The 9,069-nt window shown below is 44.7% G+C and overlaps 1 pseudogene; it reads left to right on the top strand.

The window, feature by feature from the left end:
• Positions 1 to 2,826: 2,826 nt before the first annotated feature.
• Positions 2,827 to 6,683, top strand: LOC103722506 (annotated as a pseudogene).
• Positions 6,684 to 9,069: the final 2,386 nt, after the last annotated feature.

The raw sequence follows: 9,069 nt of genomic DNA, 5'->3' as shown, positions 1-9,069 counted from the left end.
CCATCTCTACAACGTCTAAAGAGGAGAAAGAGCTCAAGTGTTAGATTAACACCAAAAATGATTGTAAAAAAGAAAACAAGCAAGACAAAGGACGGCGAAATAGGGGAGAAGCAGTGCAGCCGCCCTTACCCTCGGGACGCGCCAAGCTTAGGCCAACGTTCACTAGGGTCTCCTCACTCAGGAGGTCGTTCAGAAGAATGTCTCCCCCGAGGCTGCGAAGAGCATCGAGAATCCTCTGCTCGCTCACCGAAAATTTGGGGGGTGTGTTGATGGTCCTGAGCCGGGGCTGCCCCCACGATGGGTCGAACTCCCACATGCGCTCGGAGGAAAGGAAGAAAAATTTCTCCTTCCACCTACGAATGGAGAAAGGAGCACCTCGAAAGAGCGGCCTACCGCCCCGAAGGGTAAGATAAAGCCACTCTCCGTCCGCAGGGTTGGATTTCAGCATGAAACACCAACGGAAGATGTTTACCGAGGCCGGTATTTCGTGTGCGAGGCAAAAGGATAAGAAGCCGACGATGGTCCTCCACGAGTTTGGAGCGAGCTGCGCTGGGACGAGCTGGTATGTCGCTAGGAGCTCGTTCACGAATCCGTGCAGAGGGAACCGCAGGCCAGCCCAGAGTGTCTCTACGTACACCCCGATCCGGCCCAGAGGAGGTCTAGTCATCCGGTCTTCCGGCCTCGCAGGCTCCAGGCGGAACCCGCGCTGGGGGAAGAACCAGGCCCGGATCAAGTCCAACTCCACCTCGGCCAAATTTGATCCGACTCCGTCTGGGCCACGGTCCATCTTCGGTGCGACCTCCCTCCTATGAGAAAGATACCCACCGGAAGATGAAGCACCGACTGATATTACCGTACTCACCAAATAGAAGAAAATAAAGAAAAAGGAAGAGGAAGAAAGAAAAGAAAAATGGCAGCCCTCTGAGCAAACGTGGGTAGGAGACCTACTGTGGATTTCACTGAGAACGCCGACGGCCGAAAGTGAGGGATTAAGGTGATCGCCAGAAAATGCCTCGGAGTGCCGCCGGAGGGAACTGAGCAACAGAAGAAAAGAAAGGAAGAAGAAGGTGGAAGAAGAAGATAAAAGCTACAACGGCCAAATGGGAGCTTTTAGGGCCAGGCCGAGGTTTATATAGACTCTCCCAACAGCTCAGATCGGCAAGGCCAAACCACGCTTCCCGTCTAGATGGTGCCACATGTTGGCCCCGGAAACTGAAGCAGCATATCAATTCAGATTGACGCTTTAAAAGCAGAATCGAAACGGCGTCTCGTCGGATACTGGAGCCCCATCATGAACCTGCGACCCGAGACTACCTCGAAAAGCAAAAAGCCGTCGCCTCGTGCGCTCATTAAAGACGCCCCTGAAGCACGCGAAACGGCGAAGCGATTCAAAGCCGTGTGATGCAATCGACATGACGAAGATAATTACTTCCTTCGCCCGAGCTCGCAAACGGCTCGAACTCGGAAATCGGGGGTAGTGTTAGAAAAAAAATGGATTGCCCAAAACACGTGGATATATCGCCAGCACGTGATGACGAGCGCAACACGGCAACCCTCAAGGCGCCGGACCTCAGGGCACCCGACCTCAGGATGCCCGACCTCAGAACTCGCAGCCTTGCAGCCTTAGTCTCAAATTAAGCTGAGCCCGATCGACCTCAAGCCCCAAAAGAGACCCAGTCAAAGGACGAGGCAGACCCCTCCACTCCGCCGGAAATCAAGTCCTTCTCCTCATTCGGAATCCAATCCCACGATCTCCGCCCTAGCGACTATCAATGATTAAATGCGCATGATCTCAACGGACCTCCAGTCAGCCCAAAATCTCGAGTCATTCACGGCAACTCATTAATTCACACGATTACGTCCAATCATGACGGTAACTCATTAATTTGCACAGTCACGTCCAGTCACAACAGGTAACACTTGCACCCGTCTTATAAAAGGAGACTCTCCTTCTGGGAGAGGAGGATTTTTTTTCTCACGCATTCTCTCTTTTCTCCATAAAACACACTCTGACTTAAGCATCGAGGGCCGGCGTCGGAATCCCTGGCCATCGGCTTCTTGCAGGTCCCCCGGAGAGTGCAGCCCACCGCCATGTCCCCTGCTGGAGCTCCTCCTCCTTGGTCCACGGTCATCTCCGGGTCCAGTTTCCAGCAACAAATACAATTAGCAAAATCATAGAATTATATATTGGGCTTAAATCTACATTCATAAATACTCAAGACTAGCCAAGCACTTTTTTTCTTTCTATGAGATTCAAGCTAGCCCACTCCATGCTATTTCTAGGTACTTATTAATATAGGGCTAATCAGTATGATTGTGCTGGTTCCACTGACCTAATTCATAAATCTAATAAAATTTTCAGCTCAATTATCTAAATAAGTCTAAAAAGTTTTGCACTTGCCTGGGCATACAAATTGGGGTACATGTCTTCGTTGAACAAGCACCGGTCGAATTGGATTGCTCCAGGACCTCGAGTTTTCAATCGGAGCATGGCAAAACTTGAATTCGTTAAATTGATAATTTTCAACCGAACATTGCGCGTGGGCCCGATCCGATCCAACCACGACTTTGCTGGTGGTGCATTCGGATTACCACTGCCTGAGCGCGGTATATATTTTATTTCGATTTTGCCGCCCGTGCCATTTCTTTCCTCGCACGCGAGCATTTCTTCGATCCGCCAACTCCCCTTCCAACCAATGAAATGCGACAGCTCGCTATCGGACGGACCAAAATAAACATGTACTCGCCTCGCGGATCGCAGTTTCATCCAACGGGCGACGCGATTTGTAGCTCTCCATATAAGACGCTTTCTTTTGATTCCCTTTCCATCGTGACTGGGGCAGCGACTTCGGAATTCCTTCCTAATCGACAGCGCCCGAGACCGAGGAGAGCGAGGAGAGTCGAAGATGTCGGGGCGAGGCAAGGGAGGCAAGGGATTGGGGAAGGGCGGGGCGAAGCGGCACCGCAAGGTCCTCCGCGATAACATTCAGGGCATCACGAAGCCCGCCATCCGCCGCCTGGCCCGCCGCGGCGGCGTCAAGCGCATCAGCGGCCTCATCTACGAGGAGACGCGCGGCGTCCTCAAGGTCTTTCTCGAGAACGTCATCCGCGACGCCGTCACCTATACCGAGCACGCCCGCCGGAAGACGGTCACCGCCATGGACGTCGTTTACGCCCTCAAGCGCCAGGGCCGCACCCTCTACGGTTTCGGTGGTTAAAAGAAGAAAAAAAAGATCCGAATCAGCGATCTGTTAAATTTCTAGGCTTAGGGTTAGGGTTAGGGTTTTCTCACCTGCCGCTGTTTCCTTTTTCTTGATGTAGAAAAGAATGTACAGAAAACAAATATTTTCCTCTTTGCTTCTCATGAATGTTGCTACGATTTCATCCGAATGTAAGTTTATGGTATCAGTTTTTTTTTTACTTCACTTTTCTTTTATTAACATTTTAGTCGATTCAAATTCAAATATGGATATTAACACTAGTCTAGAGTCTCGACTCCGAATATTTTGAATCAAGTAGAGATTGAATCTTTAGCTTTTCAACTTGGCTATTACACCCCTTGGATATTTAACTTGTTAGGCCATGGCCACCCGACTGTTGGGACCCAAATCCCCATTCAGCGTTGGAGCCAATTCGGGGGATAGCTCTCCCTTTTAACCCCACCCACGCTTGAATGAAAAAACCAATTCCCTCCTCGAATCCCTCTACCTCCACGGCTCCACTTGGGGGGGGCCAAATCCTGAACCAGAGAATGCGGATCTAAGACTCCATTTCCAATGACCCTCTCAGCATCCATGCGAGCCGCCTGATCTGGTGCGCATCCTCAGGGCTCTTGGATAGCAAATTCGGGAACCCGCTTCTTCATCATTCGCATGCAAAATACTCTTAAAATAACCCGTAAAAAGCGAACGTAAATTGAGTGATAATACCTTAGCAAGTTTTTCCTAGAGGGCTCTCTATCCAACAACATGTACGGTAGCATACACCCCTAGATAAAAATCATAGAGGCCTACCAGGTGAGTTGGATGATACCATGAGCGACCTGATTCCACATTGCCTGAACATTACCATAGCTATTTATTTTTTTCCATAAGAATATGTTGCAATAGGCAGGAAGGATAATGAAACAAGAAGAAAAAAATAGAAAGAGAAAAGAGAAAAACAAGAGCGTGCAATATTTATGTGGTTTCGTCTATTGACCTACATTTACGAGCAAAGACAATGTAAAAGCTTCACTATAAAAAAAAATAGAGATTACATACGATAAAATTTCCTCACAAACTCTAGCCTCCAATACATCCGATCTTTAAGACACTTAATTATTATTTTTTCTCAGGATTATAAAAGATTTATAATTGAGTAAGTCAACTTAGACTCGAACTGGTATTCCTACAATAATCAGATTAGACTAATATATAACTAGTGTCTTAAGCCAATTTAGACTTGAATTGATGTCCTAAGTTGATTTGGACTTGATCTTCTAAAACTTGTAAACTCCCAACATAGTCGACAAGATAGAAAATGAAGCACTTTGAGCTGGAATGGCGAAATGGGATCACTACTTGCCAAACAAATAAGCAACATAGTTAGCACGATGTCTATTTAGATGAGTTTCCAACAAAATAATCAGAGAAAGATTCTGTTCCTTGAGAATAGTGATCACACGATTACATCCATCCTTTTTTGATGCATCTCTATAGCTCTATAATTACAACTCACATGAGAAAGTAGCAAAATTAGTAGTAGAGGGGGATTTCCCCAATACTTTCCCTTTTTCAAACCTGACATCAAAGTTCAACCTCCGACCTGGATAGAGTGGTGCAAATGAGTCGAGTAGCTCGCAAGCTGCTGAAGCTCGACTCGGGTCCAAATTCGACTCAACTATTATCGAGCTCGAGTAGCTCGAAAAATTTTTCGAATCAAGCTTGAGTAGCAAAATACTTACCTTGAAGACTCACAAGCCTAGTTAAGTAAATATAGATTTAATAACATTATATTTTATTGACAATATATTATTAATTTAATATTTTAAATATTATATTATATTATATTATATTTAAACGTATTTTTAAATTATGACTAAGCCTCAAATTCAAACTCAAACTCGAGATCAAGTATGGCTCGTTAAATATTCGAGTTGAGTCGAGTTGATCTCAAGTATTTTTTTTTTTTAAGACTAAGTTAACATTGATCTTAAGTTGACTTTCGAGCTTGAGTATTTTAAATTAAATTAAGATCGAGTCTTTAGCTATTCAACTTGATCCGGATCGATTCTACCCCTAGTTGGATATTTAACATGTTAGGCCATAGCCGCCTGACTGTTGGGACCCAAACCGCCATGCTCCACCCTAGTCAGCCTTCGAGCCAATTCGGGGGATAGCTCTCCATTTAACCCCATCGACGCTTGAATATAAAATCCAATTCCATACTCGAATCCCTCTACCATGGGGACCTCCACCGAGGGGGCCAAATTCTGAACTAGAGAATTCGGATCTAAGACTCCATTCTGGAGGACTCTCTCGTGATCTGGTGAAGCAACCGCAGCCTCAGGGCTCTTGGTTAGCAAATTCGGGAACTCCCAACAATGACCACATCAATAGCAGATGAAGAAAATTCTTTCATTCTCGATTTGTTGCTAGAAACATTTTTGATACCCCAGGACCTCGAGCTTTCTTTCAATTGGAGCCGAGCACAAGTTTGACTTCCTTAAATGGATAGCTTTCAACCCAACACGGCATATGGGCTGCATCCGACCCAACGACGACTTTGATTGCGTGCATCCCAGGTTATATGGCCCGAACCTCTATTTAGGCTGCAGACCTGTGGTCTTCAAAGCGCGGCCCCTAAAATATTTCGATTTTACCGCCAGTTCCATTGCTTTTCCTGCAACCCGGGGTATTTCTTCGATCCGCCAACTCGCATACCAACCAATGAAATGCGAGATCTCCTGATCGGACGGACAAGAACAATAACGTATAGGCCTCGCGGATCGCAGTCCCATCCAACGGCTGACGCGATTCGTAGCCCTTTATATAAAGGCCCCGTTATCGTCTTTCATGGACGATCGGCGCGGTGAGCTTCGAATTCCCCTTCAAATTTAGAGCGAGAGAGAAGAGTCGAAGATGTCGGGGCGAGGCAAGGGAGGCAAGGGATTGGGGAAGGGCGGGGCGAAGCGGCACCGCAAGGTCCTTCGCGATAACATTCAGGGCATCACGAAGCCCGCCATCCGCCGCCTGGCCCGCCGCGGCGGCGTCAAGCGCATCAGCGGCCTCATCTACGAGGAGACGCGCGGCGTCCTCAAGGTCTTTCTCGAGAACGTCATCCGCGACGCCGTCACCTATACCGAGCACGCCCGCCGGAAGACGGTCACCGCCATGGACGTGGTCTACGCCCTCAAGCGCCAGGGCCGCACCCTCTACGGCTTCGGCGGTTAAAAGAGGGGGAAAAAAGGATCCGCATCAGCTATCTGTTAAATTTCTAGGGTTAGGGTTTGGGTTTTCTCACCTGCCGCTGTTTCCTTTTCTTGATGTAGAAAGAATTGAAAAAAAAAAAACAAATATTTTCTTCTTTGCTTCTCATGCATGTTGCCGAGATTTCATCTGAATGTATTTCTAGGGTATCAGATGAAGTACTATGATTGGAACTTTGTTAATGGAGACGGTTACTTTTTAGCCCCGCTTTTTTACTTCTCTCTTCATCAGATGTTTTTCTGTGTGATAACACCCTTGGTGTGCCCTATTTGAATCGTTCATCTTTAACTTCTGTTGATCTGTCTCACTCTTGCACATAATGTTTGTTCTTGTTGTGATAACTTTGTTGGAATCCCCAATTAAACGTGGCTAGCTTCGAGCACTTTGGTCTCTATTCTTTGATTTGTTCGACCCACTGTTATCCTCTTCAGGTGTTGGTTGGGACCATGCATCAATCTCCACTGATAAAAGATTATTTTGCTTCTAAGTGAGGTTATTGAAAGCCACTCATGTGAGAGTTCTGGTTCGCGTAAGGTCAGTTTCTTGGTCCCTCATGGAAGATCTTTCCACCCTAATACAGTGATTTTTATTTGTTTTTGTTGGTGGTATAGTTCAGGTTTTGTTTATATTGTTTTTCACAGGACCTTTGCTCTTGCTGAAGTTTTCTGGAGCATTAATCCTACGGTCTGTCCTAATAACAAAGAGTTTGAATGGGTCAAGTGGGAATTCCCGTATTGCTTTATCTGGATCAAAGGTTAGTTTTGAGGGTCCATTATGAGTTTTTACCCCCATTGCCTTGATTATTATTATCCATTTATTTAATTGGTTATTTATTTATTTGTGCTTAAAGATTTAATTTTGACTGTATTTGTATACACTTTTTTTTGGATCTGCTAACAGTTGTTTGAATCGATTTATGTATTCTGCAATGTTGCGTTAGCTGTTGAACGATCATAGCTGCACTATCCAGTATCTGTTGCCTTAAGTGTTATGCTTTGTTTTTCATCTCTGCTTCTATGAATGATCATAGCTGTACTTGTGCTGGATGATTGGATGGGACTACAATTTTTTTGTCTCTTGTTCCAATGAGTGAGAGAGAGAGAGAGGCAATGTTTTTAGGTTTGTCGGTAATCGGCGATGATGAGGTTTGATTTATATGGAGTGCTCATTGAAATAGGCTCTGTTGGAGATATAGGAGGGAGTGGTTATTTGCATGAAATGCCTGCAATGTTAAACGTTGATGATTTTGTTTAGCAATTGATATGTGAGGATTTACATTCTTGGTTCTTGTTTCTCTGACAATTTATGGACTTTCCCACTACTTGCTCAATGGAGAAGTTTGCATTTTAAGTTTGTTTTGGTGAAAATAATGAAGTTACTGGACGAAAAAGTGTTATGAAATTAACACTGGATTGTGGAGCAGGGACCTGTAGTTTCGGTTGACAGATGAATTTAATAGCTGGGGGATCCCTTGGTTGATGTAAAAATCATGATTATATAAAGAAATATGAAAAAAATGTCATTGTTCTCAAGTGAAATATTGTTGAGGAGCCTCTGTTCATTTCAGTTCATGTTAGCTGGACCAGCTTCTCAGCTTGTTTAACTGGAGAATTATGTCAGACAGCATCCCATATTCTTGGTCATATGCATTCGGAGGGTCCTACACTTTTCATGCCTAAATTGGTGGATCTCTCAACTGATGTGATTTAACTTAAAATTGATTTCAATTCACTTCAAACAGTAAACAAGCTTAGTCCTGCTTTGTTCGTAGCAGATAAGAAAAGTGATGGTGGAAAGCCTGGGGAATGTGCTTTTTAGATTTGAAGTCTCAGTCAATACTTTTGAAAAAAAAATATCCAAAGGAATATAATATTAAGTTTCAATGCAAGCCCTGCATGAAACTAATGAAGTGGTGAAAGGATATTGAATCATGCTAGCTTTTGATTTGAGAGGTTGTTTTGATGCCAGAATGCTGTTAAGAGGTGGATATTCAGACTGCCTGATCTTTGCAATGTACTTCTCTTGGGGCAATGGCAACACTCTTTCATGTTTGCAATGCTATGATTTTGCTAACATTTCACTGGTTCTGCTACTTATAATTTGATACGCTGCTTCTAAGAATTAGGTAAGAAGCTGTGATTGTGGTTGACCTTCTCTTGAACTTTTGATGTTTAATTATTAGAAACTTTTTTTTTTCTTCGGGAGGGGAAAAAGGGAGGGGGGGGGGGGGTAGATGTGATGCATTTAGTCGCATAGAATGTAGAAGACAAGTTTTTCAAATGATGCAGGCTGGGGTTGGTTGCTCTCACAGCTCGTGACATTTGTTTCTATGGACATTGCTCCTACACGAGGCATGCATACTTGCAATTAAAGCATGGATGTTCTAAGTATTTGTTTCTCGTGATTATTGGTCATTGATTGTCATTGGGGATGCATACCCGATTATCCGGAGGATAAGTTTGTTGTTTCCCTGGGAAAAATTCAATGCTCCAGATGTTATGTGCTGGATTGCTTGGGTGCTGCCTTGTCTGGAGAAAGCGAAAGTGTATTTTGTTGGATCATGTATTAGTGTAAGTAAAAGGTTGGAATTAGTGATTTT

Source organism: Phoenix dactylifera, chromosome 1 (assembly GCF_009389715.1).
Source record: "Phoenix dactylifera cultivar Barhee BC4 chromosome 1, palm_55x_up_171113_PBpolish2nd_filt_p, whole genome shotgun sequence".
Taxonomy (NCBI): Eukaryota; Viridiplantae; Streptophyta; class Magnoliopsida; order Arecales; family Arecaceae; genus Phoenix; species Phoenix dactylifera.
The sequence above is the reverse complement of the archived record's forward strand: the minus strand, read 5'-3'. Positions and strand labels throughout refer to the sequence as shown.